This window comes from Kogia breviceps, chromosome 2, assembly GCF_026419965.1.
Source record: "Kogia breviceps isolate mKogBre1 chromosome 2, mKogBre1 haplotype 1, whole genome shotgun sequence".
NCBI lineage: Eukaryota > Metazoa > Chordata > Mammalia > Artiodactyla > Physeteridae > Kogia > Kogia breviceps.
The window spans coordinates 27,627,352-27,650,452 of NC_081311.1; the positions used below are offsets into that span (position 1 = coordinate 27,627,352).

At 47.9% G+C, this 23,101-nt stretch overlaps 1 protein-coding gene across 1 annotated transcript in view; it reads right to left on the reverse strand.

Moving 5' to 3' along the window:
- Positions 1-6,062: 6,062 nt before the first annotated feature.
- Positions 6,063-23,101, reverse strand: part of LOC131750791 (uncharacterized) — a 31,614-nt gene continuing 14,575 nt past the window's right edge. Inside the window, exon 7 of the mRNA XM_067024849.1 lies at positions 6,063-6,145. The gene's annotated coding sequence lies outside the window, so the exon portion shown is untranslated. The remainder of the gene's footprint in view (positions 6,146-23,101) is intronic.

Genomic DNA, 23,101 nt, shown 5'->3' on the forward strand with positions numbered 1-23,101 from the left:
GACTTCTTTCCACTAACTCTCCAGGCCATATTCCACATATAAGATGCAGGAAATTCCTCTAAAAGGGAGGATGCTGGACAGCCAGGCCCTCAGGCCGGGACCCCCCCTCCCCAAGCAGGACTGGGCTGGGCTGGGCATTCTGCCTCCCATCTATTCTCTTCCCCCAGGTTACTGCAGGGAACTGCCAGTTCCCGGACTTGTCCCCAGACCTCCTCCCTAAAGGCAGGCACCAGGCACTGGTCCCTGTCCCCAATCCACTCCACATTGCCTCAGTCTCCCACCCTCCTAGATGGCTGACTCCCCTTCCCCCAACACCCTCTTCTTCTCCGCTAGAACACCCCTCCACCCCCTCCTCCATTCTCTCTTCATTGCTGAACACCCACTCCCCTCCCCTGCCTGCCAACACCATCCATCAGCAGCACTTGAAGCTCTGCCGCAGCCCCTCGAAGTTGCTAAATCCCCTATTCGGTTTAGTTCCACTCCACCTCCCCCTGTACAGAGGGACCCAATGGGATGTAGGGAAATTATATATGTAATAAAGAGCTGGTTTGCTCTGATAATTCTGATAATGATACACACCTCACACCTTCCCCCCCCCACACATTGCCATATATACATGGCACATATTCTACCCTACACCTCCCAATCCACATACCCACCAAAACACATTCTGACCTGTGGACATGCAGCTCACATTCTAGTGACACTCCCCTGACTAGTGTCTATATTCACCCCACTAAAGTACCTTCTCTGGAAATGTTCTGGGTCAGCTCTCCTCTACCTGGTTCCCATAACATGCTGCACACCCTCACCATGACATTTACTGCCTGTGTCCTGAGGCCTGTCTTCTCTGAAGCCCATTAGACTATGAGCAGGAATAGTATCTGTGGTTCAATATTAAGCAAGCACACTGCTTGGGGAACATGGTGGCTCCCTCATAACCTTGTTGAGTGAATGACTGAATGAAGAAATGCGTGAATGCACACATCATTACAGTCATCCCCTGAGAAACACATGTTACATCTTGGGGTGTCCCCCATCCCTACCTGCCCCCCATCACCGTCTGACTGTATCTTTCACTTACAACAACACACACACCACACACTGTGGAGGCATTCACTTGTGCTAGGGGGTGCTCGTGACACACACCTCAGCTGCCTGGGGTCCTCCTGTGTGTGTGGCAGGGAAGTAGGGGGAGGGAATGTGTGTTTGAGCATGGGTGAGTATGTGTGATGAGTGTGCGAGTGTCTGAGCAAGCGTATGTATGTGTGTACATGCATGCACGGGCACCCAAGCTTTGGATCCCCCACACTTAACCTTACTCCGCATCTTAAAAATCTTGACAAGAATCATGTAGTTCTTGTTCAGGTTTCCTTTTCTTCCTCCCCCCACCTAAAGTCTGGCTCCTTTTAGAGAGAAATTTTCTCCTCAGTTTCCCTGTTTTTCTGCAGCCCAGGGAACCTTAGGAAGGAAAGAGGGGTTGGGGGGTGGGTAAGATGAGGAAGTCTCACTTCAGGTCAGCTCTACTCCTATGGTCCTGGTAAATGTTCTCCCTGCTTCCACCTGCCCTCTACCACCACTTCCTGCCCCCATTCACATCTAGGAGAAAGCAGAACCCAAACACAACAGCCTCTGCCCTCTGAGGACTAGAAAGCCCGTGGCTCCCAGAGGCAGCCAGGCTTGCTGATCACCCACATTGCTTGGGGCCACCTCTCTGTCTCCACTCATGAATCCTGGCCTCTGTGGCTCTGTGCTCTTCCTGGTCCCCTTCTTGCCTCTAACCTGGTGTCTTTGCTCAACTATCACCATCTGGCTAGCCAGCTCCCAGCCACCGTCCCTGGCTCCGTTTCCTCACCTGTGGCAGGGGTCCCCCACGGCCCTGCCCTTGGACGGCTTTTCTTTACGGAACCTCAGAGAGCCTCCGAGTCATGGAGACTCAGCCATTTTCCCAAGGTGGAGCCCTCTCCTGGGCAAACTTAGTCACTGCAGCAGCTTTCTGCCTCTGAGGGTGACTTCAGCCAAGCTCTGGCCTCTCTCCTCTCCTCACTGACCTGCAGGACCCGGCTCCTGGGTCCTCTCCATGTCGCCCTGCCCCCAGTCATGCAGGTGTCCTTTGGCTCCTCCTGGACTTATCCTCTGTCTGATCCTTATGGTCACTGCCTCCGCCTTGCTGCTCCTCCACCACCACCCCAGGCCTGCCTCAGCCTCCTGCAGCTCTCCTTAGACAAGCCTCCCAATCACCTAGGGCCTGGAGGGTTCTGGGTCTGCCTCAGAGAGAGCAACTCACAATCAGCCTGTCCTCACATGTACCAGAATGTTTGATTTTCTTTTCTTTTTTCTTTTTTTTAAAAAAAACACTGATCCGATAATGTCACAGCTCTGTCAATGGCTCCCCATTCTTCTAGGATAAAGGCCCCAAATCTCCCTAAAGCCTGGCGGGCTCTGGCATAGCCTGGCCTCTGTTGACCTCCCATCCTCCTATTACGTTCTCTGCACGCCCTGAGACCCAACCACAACGACCTTCCTAAGGATCTTTCTACTCCTGGGACTCTCCAGGCCTCCTCTGCAAGCCACAGGGCTTCAGGCATGTTGCTTGCTCTGTCTGAAATGCTTTTCTCTTTTCTTTTCACCTATTCAACTCCTTCTCATCCTTCCAATATCAACTCAGATGTTACTTCCTCAGGACAGCCTTGCCTTGCCTAGCCTCCTAAACTACATGTGCTCATAGCATCAGGAACACCTGCTTGGTTGGACTAACTACTTTTATAATTTTACATTTATTTATGTGATTATTTCTTCAATGTCTGACTCACCCACTAGAGCTCTGGAGAATAAAGAGTATGTTTTTGTGCATCACTGAATCCACAGGGCAGTATCTGGTACATGGGAGGTCTTTGATTTTTGGTGAAACTTCTCTCTTCGTCCAGCCTGAGACTGCTGATTAATTCATTCATACCTCAAATATTTATCAGATAGTAGTTGCTTTGAGTCCTTTCATCATGTTACTTACCTTCTCAAGAACTTTCTGTGGTTCCCTATTACATCACAAACTAAGTCTAAAGTCCTCTCTGGATTTTTCAGGCTTTGATAATCTAGCTTCCTCCACTCAATCCAAATTTATTTTCTATCACTGCTCTTTGCTTCCACCAAGCAAACTCAGTAGCCCGTAAAAATACCTTGTTTAGTCTCACCTTCATATCTTCATTCACACCGTTCTCTCTGCTTGGAAGGACTCTCTTCTTTACCTTCACTTAAATCTTACTCATCCTTTAAGGCCAAGATCACATCCCAGTTCTTACACAAAGCCTTCCCTGACCATTCCAGAACTCACTGAGCTCCCAGGGCCTGTACTCTCTGTACACCCAGAATATCAGAGACTGTCAACCTTGGAAGGACCACAGAGACCACAGGTTCAACCAAAGCCTGATCAACCTCTAAAATCATATTTTCCAAGCTTTAGCATTCAAGTAGCAGCTTCATAGTTCATGCCATATCCATATACCAATAATGTTACTTACTTGATATTTTTCTTTAAATCAACTTACTATTTTTTACTTGAGTATGTTTATTATTTTTTTTTAAAAAAACCCTATAGCACTACAGTAACTGGAAAACCAACCATCAGTTGCCAAAAATAGAAAGTTATTATAAAAAAGTAAAATAAAAAAAACAATGAGGGCTTCCCTGGTGGCGCAGTGGTTGAGAGTCCGCCTGCCGATGCAGGGGACATGGGTTCATGCCCCAGTCCGGGAAGATCCCACATGCCGCGGAGCAGCTAAGCCCGTGAGCAATGGCCGCTGAGCCTGCGCGTCCGGAGCCTGTGCTCCACAGCGGGAGAGGCCACAGCAGTGAGAGGCCTGCGTACCACAAAAAAAAAAAAAAAAACACAAAAAACCAAAAAACAAGAAAAAAACAATGAAATTCCATTCTAGCTGGATACCACTGCCTGCCAGAACTCTTGAGCCTAAGGTCTCCTCTCTCTTTGTTAAAAAGGGAAAGAAGAGAAACATGTGTCACAGAGGTGTTGAAGATACACAAGCACCAAACTGAGACTTTCTCTTCGATAAAACTGGACAAATCAAATAACCCAAATGTCCGTCAATGGAAAAGCAATATCTTTGTGTGTGTGTTGGGGGCAGGCGGGGCAAAATATACAAAACATAAAACGTTACCATTTTAGGACTTCCCTGGTGGTGCAGTGGTTAAGAATCCGCCTGCCAATGAAGGGGACACGGGTTCGAGCCCTTCCCCGGGAAGATCCCACATGCCGCGGAGCAACTAAGCCCGTGCACCACAACCACTGAGCCTGTGCTCTAGAGCCCGCGAGCTGCAACTCCTGAGCCTGCGTGCCACAACTACTGAAGCCCACGCACCTAGCGCTCCGCAAAAAGAGAAGCCACCACAATGAGAAGCCCGCGCACCGCAACCAAGAGTAGCCCCTGCTCCCCGCAACTAGAGAAAGCCCGCAATGAAGACCTAACACAGCCAAAAATTATATACATATATAAATTAATTAATTAAATAAAATTTTAAAACATTACCATTTTAACCATTTCTAAGTGTATAGTTCAGTCAGTTCAGTGGTGTTACATTCACATTATTGTGCAATCATCGCTGTCATTGTCTTCCAAATTATTTTATTTTCTCAAACCGAAATTCTGTACCCATTAAACACTAACTCCCTATTCCCTTCCTTGCCCCAGCTATTTGACCACCATTTTACTTTGTCTCTATGAAGTTGGCTACTCTAGGTGCCCCATGTAAGTATAATCATACAGGATTTGTCGTTTTGTGCCTGGCTTATTTCACTTGGCATCATTTCTTCAAAGTTCATGCATGTCATAGTATGTGTCAGAATTTCCTTCCCTTTAAAAGCTGAATAATATTCCATTGTATGTATATACCACAATGTGTTTATTCATCTGTCGATGGACAGTTATTAGCAGCGTTATTCACAAGAGCCAAAGAGTTGCTTCCAACTTTGGCTCTCATGAAAAATGCTGCTAAGAATATGGGTGTAAGGAAAGTGATATCTTTTACAACGGTCTGTGGTATCCTCACACAGTGGAATATTATTATTATTATTTTACTTTTTATTTTCTTGGTCGTGCTGTGTGGCTTGTGGGATCTTAGTTCCCAGACCAGAGATCAAACCCGGGCCCACGGCAGTGAATGTGCCGATTCTCGACCCCTGGACCACCAGGGAATTCCCTCACACGTGGAATGTTATACTGTAGTCAAAACAAAGGAACTTAAGTGACATGAAGCAGTATGGATGACAATATAATATGTGAAACAGTCCAAGAAAATTATATGCAGCCTGATACCATTTTTAAATAAAATTAAAAAGTTAAAATTTTAAATATACTTTTTAGGAATACATTTAGGTGCAAATATATTAAACTATATGAACTATATCAAAAGGAAAGCAAGAGAATGATGCATATGGGATTTACGATGTTAATTGCCTCAGATCAGAAACATGGAAGGGAACACAGGGACCATTTGGTTAGTTGTTAATATTGTGAAGGTCTGAGATTTTGTTTTGGGTGATAAATTCATGGGGCGCTTATAGTATTATTTAAAAGTGACTAATTTAGAAAACTAACTAAATATATATATAAAGTGGTCCATGCAAGGACCAAGATGAGATTGTGTCATGAACAGAGGAATGTGATTAATCCAGTTCTGTGAACCCAGGGTCCAATGGAAAAAAGAAGAAAAGAAAGAAGGAAATGGACAAGAAAATAACTTTCTCACTATGGGATTCAGTGTGATTTAATGTCTTGTCAATGTACCATCAAAAATCTTCTGGCATTGTGCCAGAGGTCCAATTTCTACACTTGGGGAAACAGCTCTAAAATATCTCTGTCATGAGGCTGCCTGCTTCCTCCGCCATTTTGCTTACCTCCAACATGAGGGAACTTCATGGACTTCTGGAGATACTTACCTGGATAGATCCTTTTGTCAGGAAATATTCCCTGGCATGGAGAGAATTCAGCCTCCCTGCAATCCTGCCCACTGTCTTGTTCTTGCCTTGGTGCCTGGCACAGGCTTTGGGCACATAGGAACCCAGAGTTTTCATATCCGTTGCTTCATGCTTAAGCCTCCAGCCTTGGAGAAGGAGCCAAGCCAATGTTTCCAACTGTAAGACAAAAGAATCCCAAACCTTTCTGAAAGAGAGCCTTTTTGCTCAGTATAATCCATTTTGGGGGAAGAAAACAGCATTCTTAATAAAAACACTTAAGCAATTTGCTGATAAACTTTTAAGTGGATTCAATTTTCTTCTCAGAAACCAGTTTTCCATCTACCTCTGCAGCTGTGAGAGTGGGATGCATTTTATCCAGACATTATTTTTGTATGTCCAGCTTAACAGTGATTCTAACCACTCACTCTTCTTCCTCTAGATGTGTCTACCGTAAGGTAATCCTTGAATTGGCCTCTTAGAGGGCTCTTCACTTGCAGCAAGACTGAAATAAAACTATGACACATGCTCATAAATAACCGGTCTAAAAAGCCTTTTTTAATGTGTTGGGTTTTTTTTCTTTAACACAACTGAACACTTGAAGGAAGGTGGGCTAGAATTTCTTAGCCATATTTTTACTAATCCCCCGGGCTTGGATTAACTGAGACTCCTTGGTCCAAAACCCCTTGACCAGATTCTGTGGGGCCCCCTCCCAGCTTTAACCAGCCATTCTCTTCCCCTGACAGAGTCCATGGCCTTGGGAGTCCAGGGGCAGGAGGGGGCTGAAGCAAGGGAAAGGGGTGAATATAGGCCTGAATGTATCTCCATAAATCCAGGTTCTCACTGAACCTCAGAACTAGGGATGAGGCCTCCTTCACCCCCTCTCCTGTATCTGAATGCCAGAACCAGTCACTGGGGTAGGGGATGGAGACCCTTGGGCAGAGGTTGAAAAGGAGTTATGAATACTGGTGCCTCAGGTAGCTGCTTGGCAGACTTGGTCCTTAAAACCTGGCCCCTGTCCAGCTCGGAAATGAGCCCCCCGCCTCCCATTGGACACGGGATTGTCTCCAGGCACAGCTGACTCACAGCTGCCGGGCCTCAGCCCCTCCCCCATGGGCTGCCCTAAAGGAAGCCGGCCCAGGATCACCAAAGCAGACCTGGGGAGTAGGCAGAGGGCCTGGGGTCTGCAAAAGTTCTGGGTATGCCTTTGGGGTGCCATCTTGACTCCAGAGTCATCTTCTTAATCTTTTTCATAACTTCTAAGTTATAAATGTATATGTTAATGGTAGAAATTTGGTAACTACAGAGAATATAAAGAAAATAAAATCACACATATTCTTACCACCTAGAAGCCATCACTGTCTATACTTTTGCTGGTTTTATTCTAGTCTTTTGTTTAATATATAAATTTATTTTTGCTTCATAAATGAGACCATTCTATACCTAATGCTTTGTATCCTATTTTTTTTTTGCTTATCATCATCTCCAGAGAATGTTCTTTGTGTGATTAAAAGTTCCTTGAAAATCTGAGTTTTAGTGGGTATAGGTTAGCATAAAGTCCGCAAGCTCCCCTCTCCCCCAAACACAATCCCCCCCTCCATCCCCCAGTTTTCAAGAGGTCCTAATACATGGTCTGTGGAGCTGTAACTGTGGTAACTTTTCCAGTCAGGGGCTTGGGACCTCTCCGGGGGCAAGAGGAAGGCTAGGCTAGGCCACGGGGACCCCCAGACCCACTCTGGGGGCAGATTCCTTCAGCTCTGGACCCTGCCGTATCCACCCACCCACCCTTAGGCACAGAGAAACTGGAGAGGAAATTTTGCTTTCCTAGGGTGGGCTGTCCCCACCCTAGTCACGCATGAAGTCAGTATTCTGTCTCCCCTCACCTCCCATGTTCCTTAGAAATGGGTGTCCACGGTTTCTGAGGCTGCAGGCAGCTCCTGGCCACTCTCATCCATCCCAAAGCACCTCCCCACCTCCCCTTGGTTCAGGTGGCCCTGGGCTTGGGCTCCCTTTTCCTGAGAACAAGCGGTGGTGGGGTCAGAAGACAAAAGAGGACCTGGAGCCAACATTTGACGTTTGGAGTTACCCGCCCCCCACACCTCCCCACCTGGAAAGTGTCCGGGAACCTCAGAAGGACACCAGGGGGCACAAGGATGGGTAAGGCCCGGGGAGAAAGGGGCCCGCTCTTGGTGCCTGAACTTGATCCAGCAGAGACAAGGGGTCCCTGCCCTTCCCCTCCTCCTCAGCGATGACTCCTCTCCCAGGCCCTCCTCCCAGCCTCCCAGGTCCCCCTCCTGATTGCAGCCCCACCAGCCCAAAGTCTCTCCCAGGATCATCTCCATGTTTCAGAGCCTTGGCACACTCAGCAGCGATGAACCAATGAGAACTTTCCCACCCCATGAGGAAATCGCTAAGCCCAAACTCTAGAGGCAGTTCCAGTGACAGATACCCAGCCTCATGTTTAATCTAACCTGGCTCAGGGAAATAACGAGGCTTTGAGAGTTGTCCCCGGGTCTTCTCCCCTGGCCCAGTGCAGTGACAATTCTATCAATAGCTCACTTTGTACAGTACTTTAAACAGTGCATGTTCACATACATCTTCTCATTTGATCTGCTTACACTGCTATCAGGTGAGTAGGACTGGTCTCATTTTCCTCGTTTACAGATGAAAAAACTGAGGCCTGAGGTCAGGCTGTTGGGAATACCACAACTTATGCCCTCTGATCTGTGGAACCCCCCAACCCCCCGCCGCCTCTTTCTTGGATACTCAGCTCCCTGGGACACTGAGAGATCAAGTTCCTCTGTTTTGGCTTTCCATGCCTGCAGATTTCAGACGGAGGCAGCCTCTGGCTCTTTCAAGCCTAAATGCCGCCGGGTCTTCACTCAGAAACAATTTTTCTGTCCCGGCATTCGCTTCTCTCAGTACATTCCCCTCAGTCGATTGTTGTTGGGAGGAAGGAGGGAGGAGCTCCTCATTTTGAAACCTCTCCTAATTGATTTCTCTCTGATGAGGTGCCGTAATCCTTTCTGGCTGCCCTTAACGCTTCTCCAGTTTCTTGAAACAGCCTCTCCATACCCGTTCTCCTGGCCTCCCACGTATTCCCTGGGCTCAAAATACCTTTCTCGATTTTTTTCTTGGCAGCCATCATCCATGACAGGCTTATGACCCACACGTCCATCAGGAGAGCCTGCCTCCCAGAGCTCGTACACAGGTGCACACACACACACACTGGGGGGGGCGGGGTTCACCACATTCTGCTTCACCCACTCTGTTCAAGTCAGACTATGGCGGAGCAGCAGCTTCAAGGATGGATCTAAAGAATTCCGCCTGACGTGAGGCCTTTCTTGCCCAATCTATCTATGGCTTGTTGGGGGTTGAGGAAAGGTGTGAGGCCTGCTGTTTGCTCTTTGCTCAGCTTTGAGGCAGCTGGGGGAGACAGGCTTACCTGGGTGAACCTGACCCTGTGGGTAGGGAAGACACAGTCTCCTAGACTGTGGGCTACCTCTTCCTTCAAGACCCCCAGCCCCTTCACCAACCCCCTGACCAGGAGGAGAGCCACAGAGGCCAGGTGGGCTGAAGCAAATGCTTCTGGCCCCAGACCCCTGGAGCCAGGCTGGACCAGAACTCAAGCCTCTCACCTGAGCATTCTTGTCCCCCTTTTCATCCAGCCAGCTCTGGGGGAGGGAAGGAGATTGGCTGGGTGCAATGCAGTGTTTCTGGGGACTGGGGGTGGGGCGCAGGGGAGTCCATTCAAATTGACAAAAATAGAACATCAGCCTCATATCATTTTTCTCAAAACAAGATTTATTGAAGTTCTGTCGGTGAAAATCGCTGCTGTGTGGAACGCTTAACTTATAGATTAGATTACTCAGTCGTGCCTTACTACATTTTTCATTAGAAAAATATTGGCTGGGAGAGTTTGACCTCATAATCTCTGCATTTTAAACAATAACCAGAGGAAAACCAAATAGAAGGCACAAGTTAACGGGTTTCTCCCCACCCCAGCATTTCCCCTGGGAGAGATTGGATCGAGGGCCAGGAAGGCAACAGGAGCGGAATCTGCTGCGTGAGCAATTCCCCATCTCCAGCCCACTCCCCAGAGGCTGCGGGAGGCCGCTGGAGGCGGCAGAAGGAAGCTGAGCTGAGTCCTTGGGGCTTAGGCCCTGGCACATCCCTTGCTCAGGTGGCCGGAGCTCTGCAGGGCCCCAGCCCAAGTAAGAGCTGTCGGTTAGCATATATCCATCCCAAAGACAAGACCTGAGTCCAGAATCCCAGGGCCATGGTGGGGCTCCATCTGGGCTGCTGCAGTGGAGGGGAGAGGGCATGACTACCTCTCCATCTCCCACCCAGGGGGGATCCCTCCTAGAGGGTTTTATGGAGGAGGGAGTGACTCCAAGGCTAGGCCAGCTGGGACAGTCTAAGCTGACGTCAGGCATTCTGCTTGTTCCTCTGGACCCAAGAGCAGAGGCTCCTGGGGGATCCTAGGCCTGAAGCTCTTGAGCTGAGGGTGAGTGTGGGGTGCTGGCCAGCTTGAGAGAAGGGGGACGCCCGGCTACAAACAGATCCTTGGCCGCTTTACGATAGCTGATCGGATTCCTTGGAGGACGGCACCCCCAGCCCTGTCTCTGTCTCGGTTTCTACTTTCTGAGGCTTTGGTGATTTCTAAGTTCTGACACAGTCATTAGTTACAAAGAGCAATTATTTTTTTTTGTCATTAAGTCATTTTTTAAATGGCTCCGGGCGACATCACAGAACAAAGAAACAAAATATCCATGAAAAGACTTAATCACAAATTACTAATTATTTCACCCCCTCCTCCCTCCCCAAATCGTGAAATCTGAGCCCCATGAAAAGGGAGAAGGTCTCCCCAGCCATGAGCTCGCCATGGCTCTTAGGCACCTAATCCATCATGGGGGGAGGGGTGTTTCCTGCCCCTCTCTGAGCCCCAGGGGAGGGGGTGGCAGGAGTCCTCCATCCCCAACCTTTGAAGTTACCTTCTGCCCATAGATACAGCCCCTCAGTGGTGGGGGTATTTGAAAATGAGTGGGGGGCCCCATCCAGAGCCCCTTACCTTGGGCCCCTCCTCCCAGGCCAGCAGTCTCCCCAGCTGGCATTCCACTCTGGGCCCTTTGAAGCCTCCTGGGCCACAGCAGAGAAGCCGCCCCCCCGCCGTGGGGCTCCTAGAGTCTCTAACTGGAAAACAAACCAGAGGAGGAAGTAATCCTGGAGGGGAAGCCCCTGAGTCCCCAGACGTGAGGAAATAAAATGTATTTGACACCAAGATGTATGGGAGGAGGGGCAAGTCCAGAGTATGGGCCCCTCCATCCAGCCAGGCCTTCTCCTAGAGCTGACTGTGGTCTCCTTATCTGACCCCTGCTGAGTGAGAAGGTAGCTGCACAGAGGAAGCAGCAGTCATGGAAGCCCTGTCTAAGGCCAAGAACAAAGGTAGGTCTGCCAGCGAGGTGGGTTCTGAAGCAGAGTAGGCCTCCTAGGAACTTCCCACACCAGGCCAGTCTCTCTGCCCAACATGTCCAGTTCCCACTGAGCAGCCTATGCTGAGCTTCAGTCATCAGTTCAATAGTCACAAAGGGAAGATCCTGGGAAGGATGGCATTGCAGGGCCAGAGACAGGGCCACTGAGAAAGATAGGTATGTGTCCAGGGTAGGGGGCAGCTGTGGAGTCCCCAACCTCAAAACCCAAATATCCTCCCAGGCTCTCCTCACAGCTCAACTCTGAACCTGACTCCAGACTAAACTCAACCCCAGCATTCATCCATTTAACACCATGCTTATCAAAACCTTACTATGTGCCAAGCAACAGGACTACATCAGTTGCCAGGAGAGACCTAGATCCTACCTTCCTGGAGACCTAGTTTACTTTTCCTGAGTATTTTTTTACTGAGAAGACTTGGATAAAAGAGAAAGTCAAAGCCATGCCCAGTGTCCCATCCTAGCCTTTGCTCACTCCTTGGCTGTTTGGACAGTGGTCCTTGGTTGTTCTCTGACTCCCCATTCAGACCACTCCCTTAAACACAGGTCTTGTGTATCTCCTGTGTCTACCTCCCTGCCAGCCCTGCACCTGATAGAGGTGGAAATGGTTTATCGGAAGGAAAGAAGGCAGACGAGCAGGCTTTGAATAAATAGAACCACCTTAACAAATGTTTGCAACCATTGTTCCTATGTCATATGACCAGTGAAGACCTTGAGTATAAATATGCAAATTATTGGAATCACAGTCAATGTCCCAGGCAAGAGAGCTTAGAATTCAAATAATCATTATCAGCCACACAGAGTACGCCCTCTCCCTCTTTCTCATTCCTGTCAAACTGTCCTCTTTCTCCCCTCTCTTAAAATCTTTCTGACCAAGGAACGTCTGGCAATATGCTGGTTCTTGGGCTGCCTTTATTAAAAGCATTTCTTTAAAAGGAGCAGGTTTTTCTTGGAAGTTATCTGCTCCACTCTCCTGCTGCCCAAGGCTCTAGTTCAGTGGTACTAGCCACTCCTCAGACCTGTAGAATGTGTGAACCTGGGAGTATGACCCTACTCTGGGTGTAGCAGAGACTGCTGGTGGTCCTCCAATATCCACTTCCACTTTTAAAAATAATAAAACCCTCAAGTTTTAGCTAGAACCTAGCCAACCAGTTTAGGACTACATTCCCCATACTCCCTTGCAGCTAGGTGTGTCCAGTTAACTAGATTCTGGCCAATGAGATGCAAGCAGAAGTAATGTTATACCTTCTGGGCTCTGCCCTTAAAAAGAAGGAGCTGACCCTCCACATCCTCTTCTCCCCTTTCCACTGGGTGTGAAATGGACATGGGAACTACAGCATCCATCTTAGAGCTCAAGATGGAAGCTATGTGTTGAGGATGGTGAAGCAATAATAAAGGAGAAGACTGGGGCCTTGACACTTGGGATGGAGCTGCCATATCTGTTCTGGAGTGCTTCTGCTTAGACTTTATGGGAGACAGAAAGACAAACTCATTATGTGCCTAACCCACTGTTATCTTGTAATTTGCTTAGTTTCTTTCCTTTTGCTTCCTTGAACAAAGGAAAAGCAAAGGATCTAAGGCAGCACTGTCCAACACAATGTGAACCATATATGTTATTTAAAAATTTCTAGTAGACACATGTAAAAAATTAAAAGAAACAGGTGAAATTAATATTATCTTTTATTTAACCCAGTATTTCCAAAATGTTATTTCAACATGTGATCAATATAAATAATTATTAAAGAGATAGTTTCCATTCTTTTTCTCATACTAAGTTTTCAAAATCCAATGTGTATTTACACTCCCATCTCAATCTGACTAGCTGCCTGTCAAGTGCTCAACAGCCCCATGCGGTAGTAGCAACAGGATTGGCCAGTACAGGTCCAAGGGAGCTGCCAGAGGCCAAACCAGTTAGGGACTGAGAACCAGCCCTGAGTCAAATACAGCAGCTACAGTAACCACTGCTCCTACTGCTGCAAGGAGTGCCTTTTGGCAGTTATCCCATTTCCAGCCAGATGTCTGGCACACCCATCACGCTTTGGCTCCAGCTCACAGGGAAAAACCTCTATGCCTTAGTTTCTATATTGGACCCTGGAGAAGGGCTATCTTAGGAAACAAGTAGACCCCTAGGAAGATGGAGAAAGGGAAGGGAAAGGTGGAATGTGGGTTACCCTCCAACCTCTACTTTGTAATCAGAACACAGTGGAATAGGAAAGACAGTGCAGGTCTGATTACAGAGGCAGTAGGAGAAGGGGGTTCTCCCTCCCAGCTCAGGGAGACCCTGGGCCATGACGTGTCCCTCCTGAGCTTGCCTACAGGGTCAGGCTTACCTCATACACTTACAGGGATTGAGGAAAGAACAATACCACATGAAGAGTCCATATTTACCAATGTAATCCTTGCTACCAACTCTCTCATCTGGACAACAATTCAACATCCTTAGTGTTGTCACAGCCTTCTTCACTTGTGACCGTAATTATTGTCACCATTGCCACTGATAACTACCATAATCCCCCAAATGATTGCTCCTGTTACTGTGAGCTTCAATATCACCACTTCCTTCACCATGACAATTATCATCACTTACTCCCTTTATCACCGTGGCAGTGATAATCAACAAATCATAATAACATTATGACCACTCATCACCACATTCCTGCTACTACCATAATCATACAACCTCTATAATCCTCAACCTCACTGACAACCACTGCTACCATCACCACAATTTAAGTATGAGAACCTCCAGCATCTCCTTCACCTCTTCTTGTAAGGTCACCCCCAGGCTCTCCTTTTCCTACCTAGAAATCCTCAGAGTGTACCCCAAATTTCTACCTGGTCAAAATAACCTCTTGTACCCATTGTGCCCCAGCATCCCCCTCACTCAACCATTCTTGCCTCAGGGTCAAGTTCTCATTGCTCTATTTGACTTTTCGGATTCTGGACTCTTGCCTGCCCTGCCCTGTCCACTGAAACCTGCTGTCCCTTTCTGTCTGCTTGGATTCTCTGACTTTTGGTCCCTTGGTTTATCTCTAACTCATGGCCACTTAACCCTGGGCATTCTGCCATCAGTTACAGAGGTCTTCTGGCTAGGCCTGGGGAGTTTGGCATTGCCATGCTCTCAGGGGACCAACATCTTGCCAATACCTTTTCTTGGATTTTTGCTGCTGAGTGAAAACAGGCTGGATTTATAGAGTTGGTCCCTGAAGGCTGGTTTGGTGACTCCCAAGCCCAGAGGAAGCTGAGAAAAGGTATTTTCTGGCAGGATGTACCAACAGAGAAATCTGGTATATAGAAAAAGTCAGAGGAAAGAGAAAAGGTTGGGGGGAGGGGACAAGCTCTTTGCTCTCCCTGGTTTGTCCAATGGAGAGCACAATAAGACCACTGTCCTTATGTATTTCTCTGGTTGACCCCAGAAATAACAGGAACACTGCTCTTCTATAAAAAGCTTGCTGTAGATAAAGACCCTGGACATCCCATACCTATTCCATGGACACAGAGATCTTGGGTCTGAAGCATTTTGGGAGAGGGGTCTCCTCTGGTATTAGTAATGGCGGTGGCCATGTCAGAGGCAGCAGGAGCTCTCACGTCTCCCCACCTGTGCACTCTGGCTACAGTCACTCCAGCTACCCTCTTACTCTCCCAGGGATCCACAGGTACCCAGGTTTTCAGCAAGTAGACAACCCCTCCAGTCACATGGGATTCATGGGGATAGAAAGGATGTGTATCTGGATTGAGTTCTGATCCCAAAGTGCAACTCTTGATCTGATCATATATCCAAAAAGAATGGAACTCCAATCTCTAGATCTGCATGACATTTACCAGAGGGTTTGAGGTAGGAAGGAGGGAACTAGATCCTTGCTTTGTATATTTTGAGGCCAGACCCCTCCCCATTGCCTGGCATAGGGCTCTGCCCAAGGCAAAATGGATTGATTTACTGCCTGTCTGCAAAGAGGATGGGTCGGTGGCTCCAAGACATGTGAGCAAGGCCACCTACACTTTGAGGACAGCCTAAATGCTCATTAAAGTGACATTCTCCCTCCCCAGATACTGGGGAAATGGATTGTGAAGTGACTCAGGGAGGTGGCCAAGTGAGAGGGAAAGAAGCAGTCACCCTTTGCCATGACAAGTAGACCCTTTGGTGATAGACATATCAGTTAATAAACACAACCTCCTCCCCATTTCCATCTACAGAGAAAAGGGGTAATTCCTTCCCCACTCTCTCATTCATTCATTTGTTCTACCTTTTTATTGACCAATTACTGTGTGCTGAACACTGAGTTGGGCCTTGGAGACACAAAAATGAATAAGACTTGGTTCTTAACCTTAAGGAACCCACAGCCATCACTGAAAAGAGAGGAAGCAAAAAATGCCCCTGGCCTTTCCAGCTTGTCAAGGGTCAAACACATGCCTGAGCCAATCCTCTTGAGAGGGCAGTGGGTGAGATTCCGGCAGGTAATGGATGAGTGTAGCTATGCCCTGACAGGGATATTACCTGCAATTGGTTCCAGTCATCCATGGAGCCAAGCAGCTTTGAAAATTGGGAGAGGATGGTATCAGGGGAGAGCAGGCCCCACCCTTCCATCCCTAATCTGTTCTGATCCCACTCCAAGGAGAAGCAGGGTATGGTCTCCTAGGGCCAGAGCAGAGAAAATATTTTTTACTTCTTCTCCTGGCTAGGCTGGTATCTGCCCAGGTTGGAAACCACTCCCAGTGGAAGAAGCACGGAGGGTCCTAGGAGAGAGGGCAGAGGCCAGAGGCAGGGGATGGCCTGCTCCTGAGGTCAGATTCCAGAGAAAACAGCAAGGTATCTGCCTTTCTAGACTCTAAAAGGTTGGACATGGGGCAGGAAAGGAGAGTAAAAAGTTAGGGTCCTCATGGCCTAGAGGATGGGCCTCCAGGTTCTGAGGGGCACCCCGGGACACTGTCTTAGGCTTTGCTGGGAAAGTGGAGGCCAGAGGCAGCCACCAAGTGAGTACAGCCCTCAGATCTGGCTGCATAATGAGAGTACCATTAGCACAGTCTGAGTTGGAGGAAACCTGGCAGAGCATATGGTCCTACTCCCTCATTTAGAGGGGAAACTTAAGGCTCTGGTCACATAAGGACAACCACCAGCTCGGGTCTCTTCTGCTACTCTGACACAGAGCATCTCTCCTCCACGGGACTCTCTGAGCACAAATCCCCAGTTGAGCAAGCTCCCTCCTCAGTCCCTAGGGTACCAGTGTGAGTGGATCTTGGGGACCATTTCAGATTTTAGGGTTGGGGTGGGGCTAGCTGTGCTGATGGCCACCTGGACTCTGGTGAACTCTAGACTCCTCCCATCCTCTGCCGCCAGGCCTCCCCCTCAAGGGCACAGCTGGACCTCTGTCCAGAGCCATTTACCTCCTCTCAGCCCCAACCTGTTCAGCCCACTAGAACTTTCATGTTTCTCTCCCCTTCATGCCTTCTGAGCTCATTTTCTGTCTGTTCTTCTTCCAGCTGCCCCAAATCCATTCCCTTGGACCCCTTTCATCTCTCTACCCACTCCCATGCATACCTCCCTCAAAATACAGAGCCATGGGCCTCGGGAATGGGGCTAATGTGACACTGGCAACTCTGTTGCTTTCAGGAAGGCAGAGGAATCCTATGTCTACCTGAGTAAGTCACGTGGGGACCAAAGCAGCATTGGTGGTCTGAACCCCAGGGTGGGCTGTATGGTGTATCACAGGCTGACTGGGGACTGGGGCCTGCACAGCCTGGGTAGGAGTTTCTCCTGAGTCCAGCTCTGAGAAAGGCTGCCAGGGCCCAGCGAGTCCTGGGTACCTGTGGTCCGACTCACAGAAATCTTCCCAGAGCCTCAAACGGGCCTTGAAGATAAGGCAGGGGAGCATCCTGGTGGGTGGGGTAGGTTTGACACCTTGCTGTGCCTCTAGCCAATGAGCCCAGTCCTGCGGCTCCTCCACCCTGCCCAAGCACAGTGCAGAGGTGAAGCTGGCCTCCTCCTCCTCAACTGTCCTCCTGTCTCCAGGCCACTCCTGTCCTTGGCCTACTTGGGAGTGAGGATTTAGGAGACAGGAGAGAAGAGCCTTCTGGGAATGACAATGACACTCATCCAGCAGATGTACACCAACACCTGGCTCAAGCCCATACTTCTGCAGACAGATACACACATGTGAACACACACACACCCGTGTCCTGGTCATTCCTTTAATCATCCAGCAAACATTTATGGAGCAACTCCTCTGCCCCAGGCACTGGGCCAGGAGCTGGCATTACAACAACCAACAAGACAGACCTAGACAAGTGGTCCTCGCCTGCACAGAACTTACAGCCTAGCAGGGGAGACAGATAGTAGACGCACACTTACACAAAAGTGGTAAAGACATTAAATCGTAATAAGTGAAATAAGAGAAAATTCCATATATAAGAAAAGAGAGTAGGGTGCCCACCCAGGGCCTCCACTTGGAGTTCTGCAGACTGTGCCCTGCTCAGGAGACCTGCACAACAGCAATGGCTGGGGGCTGTGTCTTCGTGGAGGAGGGAGTACCTTTTTCTAATTCTCACAAAGGCACCTCAGGGGTTGGCAGTGGCCTGAGATCTAGCTTAATCTTGGGGTCAGCTTCACATCAACTCTCATTTCCAATCTCATGATGCCTCAAGGCCAATTTCAGGGTCAATCTCAATGTCACATATGCAGAGTGCACAATACCCTAGCATACACTTGCACCATCACACACAGGCTCACACTGGCTGAACACCTCATTACAGACTTGACTTTGACACTTCAAGAGTCCCCACAATCACACAGATTCTCACACATGAACTGTCACATGTGCAGACACAGTCTCACTACAGTCACACATCATCCTTCACATCCTATTATACACACGGTTTCTCTCACACCATCATCCATATACCCACTGCTTTACTATAGTTGCACATGGTCCCTCACCACCGCCCCCCCCGCGCACTCTCTCTCTCTCTCTCACACACACACACACACACACACACACACACACACACACACACAGGCAGCCACGCTCCTGTTAGGCTTCTGGAGACAGGCGTGTGCAGCCCCTGATCACAGCTAAATGTCAGCGAGTCCCTCTCCTCCCAGTTAGAGATGAATTGTTGCTCAGGAGATATTTCATCCTTAATGCCTCCTGCTTGAACTGGAGCATGCGTCTCGAGGAGGTTACATTTTCCCAATCTGTCTGCTGCCCCCCTCCCTGGCTCAGGGAGCTGCCCTCCTGCCTCTCAGCTTTCATGGGAGTGGGGGAGGGCTCCCTCTCCCCTTACAGTCTCCTTTCCCTTCCCGCCAGCTCAGCTCTTGGCAAAAGAATAAAGCCCAGGCGGCCGCCCAGGCCCCCTCCCCAGCTCCCTGCACAGGAGGTGTCCCCAGAGCCCAGGGGCCATAGCTTGGCCACACCCCACCCCCATCCCAGCTGCTAGCTGCCTTCAGGGCCAGTGTAGACCCCGTGGTCTAGAGAAGAGTTGGGCATAGAGAGGGATATGGCATTGAGGGACACCCCTTCTTAAGGGTCTTCTGCATCTGCCCCCCTCCCTGTCATAAACTTAAAAAAAAAAAAAGGCTGAGTGATGCCGGTGTGAGGGTAAACTGGTACAACCATTCAGGAGGCCAGTTGGGTATGATGTATCCACGGCCTCTACAGAGTGTATCCTTTTTGCCCCAGCAATGCCATGTTTATGAATGTATCATAAGGAAATAAGCAGGGATAGTCCAGACACTTTAGCTTCAAGGGGCTTATCCCAGCCTGGTTTATAAGAGTAAAAAATTGGAAGCAACCTAAACATCCCACAGTAGGGATTGGCAAAGGCATAGCCATCAACAGAAAACCACGCAGCCATTAAAATGATGGTGTGGAAGAACGTTTAGCATCGTTGAAAGGTGTTCACACATAATGTTGAGTAAAACAAGCAGGTTGCAAAACAGTATGTGAACTAAATGCGATGTGGGAGCCTGGATGGGATCCTGCAGTAAGAAAAAGACATTAGTGGGAAAACTAGTAAAAGCCAAATAAAGTCTGGAGTTTAGTTAATAATAACAGACCAGAGCTGGTTTCCTAGTTCTGACAAATGTACCATGGTAATGTGAGATGTTAGCATTAGGGGAAACTGGGTAAGGGGCATAATGAAACTCTCTGTACTATCTTTGCAAGATTTCTGTAAATCTAAAATTATTGCAAAATTAAAAGATTATTTAAGAAACCATCAGATATATATACTGTGATCCCCTATTTCTTTTTTTTTTTTTTTTTTTTTTTCGTGTTACGCGGGCCTCTCACTGCTGTGGCCTCTCCCGTCGCGGAGCACAGGCTCTGGACGCGCAGGCTCAGCAGCCATGGCCCAAGGGCCCAGCCGCTCCGCGGCATGTGGGATCCTCCCGGACCGGGGCACTAACCCGCGTCCCCTGCATCAGACCGGGGCACTAACCCGCGTCCCCTGCATCGGCAGGCAGACTCTCAACCACTGACCACTGTGCCACCAGGGAAGCCCCCTTATTTCATTTTTAAAAAATATATACATCAATAAAATAGATAAGCAACAAGGATTTACTGTAAAGCACAGGAAGCTATATTCAATATCTTCAATATTATAGGTTATGTAATAACCTATAATAGAAAATAACCTGAAAAAAATATATAACAATCACTTTGCTGCACATCTGAAACTAACACAATATTGTAAATCAACTACACTCCAATAAAAACATACTATATACATCAAAGTCTAGGAGAATAAGCACCAACATGTTAACTTAGTAATATCTGAGGGGTGGGATTATGAGCACTTTTAATTTAATTTTGATCATTTGAATGTTCCTTTTTTCAGCTTTATTGAGGTTATACTGACATATAACATTGTATAAGGTGTGCAATGCATTGATTTGACACATGTATATATTGCAAATTTAGCTACACCTCCATCGCATCACATAATTACCATTTCGTTTTTGTTCTCACATTTAAGATCTACTCTCTTAGCAATTTTCAAGTATACAATATACCGTTAACTATTGGCGTTGGCCAAAAAGTTCGTTCAAGTTTTTCCATAAGGTGTAATGTGGAGAGACCTGAACGAACTTTTGGGCCAGCCCAATACAGTCACCATGCTATGCATTAGATCCCCAGATCTTTTTTTTTTTTTTTTAAATAAAGGAACATGTACCAACTTGTGAAACAAACAAACAAACAAACAAAACCCTGAAATGTCACTGGGGATGCTGAGGGCAGCTCAATTCCCAGTCACCCCACCCAGCCTCCTTAATCCCTTGAAGGTCTGGAACCCAGCCATTATGGACAATTTCTTTTACTTCTAATTCTAACTGGCATGACCACCCCTCACCCCTGGAAACTCCAGAATTTCAGGATCTGAAATTCTCTTCCTTGATCCCAATCTCCTATCCTTTTTTTTTTTTTTTTTTTTTTTTTTTTTTTTTTTTTTGCGGTAAGCGAGCCTCTCACTGTTGTGGCCTCTCCCATTGCGGAGCACAGGCTCCGGACACGCAGGCTCAGTGGCCATGGCTCACGGGCCCAGCCGCTCCACGGCATGCAGGATCCTCCCGAACCGGGGCACGAACCCGTGTCCCCTGCATCGGCAGGCGGACTCTCGACCACTGCGCCACCAGGGAAGCCCCCAATCTCCTATCCTTTAACCTGACTCATTCCCTCATTCCTACTGGCTCGTTCTCAGGTCTCTTAAGCCCTCCATCTTCTCCCACTCCATCACTCCCAGTCTGGCTTTTCTTCCTCCTTTCCTACTGTGGCTCCATATCAGTCATTTCAATGACGTGCTTCCTGCCATCCTGCTTACCAATCTCCAGCCTTAAGCAACAGTGCCATCCACTTTTCTGGCTCCTACTCCTGAACACCCTGGAGCAGGTGAAAAAAACTGGCCCATTCACGCAGCCTCAACTCATCCTACAACAGTATATTCAAAACAAAACAAAAACTTTCTCTTCATCTATAATTAACTCATTACAATTCCACAACCATTACAAACTTTCTCTGCAAGCTTTCCACTCTAACGTGACCAAGAATATGAAGTCCATTCCTCAAATAATATTCCCCTCTCCACCTGTCCCCAAACCCACCTGTCCACCCCAGAATTTCCCTGGATCATCACTCACCCTTTTCCTTCTCTCCTGTCTCTGAGGAAGAAGAGTTCCTTCTACTTGCCAAGGACCCAACTGCTTCTGCCTCTTCCCAATATTTTCTCCATGGAGCATCTTCTATGTCTTGTCCATTTCAGCTCTCCCTCCTTCCTCTTTCTCCAGGATAAACTTTATGAATGAGAAATCACCCTCATCACCTCTAGTTCTTTGTCATTCACTTTATGAATGAGAAATCACCCTCATCACCTCTAGTTCTTTGTCATTCACTCTCCCTGAATGTCCCCACCACCCTATAGTCACTTGCGGTTTACTGTGACCTGAGAATAACCAAATCCACTGGCCATTGACTCTGTCTGCCTCACTGATCACGCTGCAGGATTCAATACCAGTTCCTCCCTAAAAACTTCCATCATTTCCAGGCCACTTACTCCTTTTGTTTTCCTCCTAACTTTCCGACTACTCCTTTTTAGTCTTTTCTGACTCCTTTCTCTCCTCCAGCTTTCTAAGTACAGGAATCTCCCGGGATTTAGTTTCCGTCTCATTTTACTCTACACCCTTCCCCATCGCAGGCAAGCTCACCATTCCCCTGGCTTCCACTAGCCATCTCTTTGGAAGAATCACTAACTAACAGCTTCTGTGTTCCCATCTGGAATGTCCAACTTCCTGCTGAGCATCTCTGAGTGGATGTTCCAGAGCATCTCAAACTCACTATAACTACAACCATTATCTCCATCCTCTATCCCCCACAAGCCTTGCCTTCAAATTTCCACCATTCTTTCAAATAAGCTGAACACCTAGGAGTCACCTGGACTCTACACTCCCCTTTCCTTATCCTCCAAATCCATTCACTGGTCAGTTCTGGAAAATTCTACGCTAGCCCTGTCTCTTGCTCACAGCCTTTTGTGTTCTGTCTTCTCCGCCCTCATCTGGTTCTGGCCTTCCTTACCTGAACTATGGCAATATCCTCATCCAGGACCATCCTGACTTTCATCCTGCCCCATTCACCATAATCCTAGCAGAGCAACAGCCCACAGTCCCTAAAGCTGGGGCAACCATAGACTGTATTATCCAAACTAGGATTCTTTTAAGAGTCAAAGAGGTCTCTGTAAAATAATAATAATAATAATGGCAACAATTAAACTTAAGAATAAAAAAAATAATAATTATAGTGGGACCACAGGCATAAACTGGAACTGCCCTGAGCATATGGTCATCTTACTTAAAGTATCCATCTGATCACATTCCTTTCTTGCTCAAAGAACTTCCATAACTCCCATTGAATTAAGTTTAGATTCATGCTAGCATTCAAAAGTTCTACTTTTCCAGCCTCTGTCTCATGCATCCCACTCTCCTAATAAGAACTACTCACTGGCCCTTGAACATGACTCACGCTATCCCAGTCCCATGCCTGTGTTCACGTTCTTCCTTTCTTCTGGAAATCCTTGTCTTCAACTCTGCCCTCCAAATCCTATTCTTGTTTCCAGACTGAGACCACAAATGACCCTACATGAAGTCTCCCCTCATCCTTTTCTT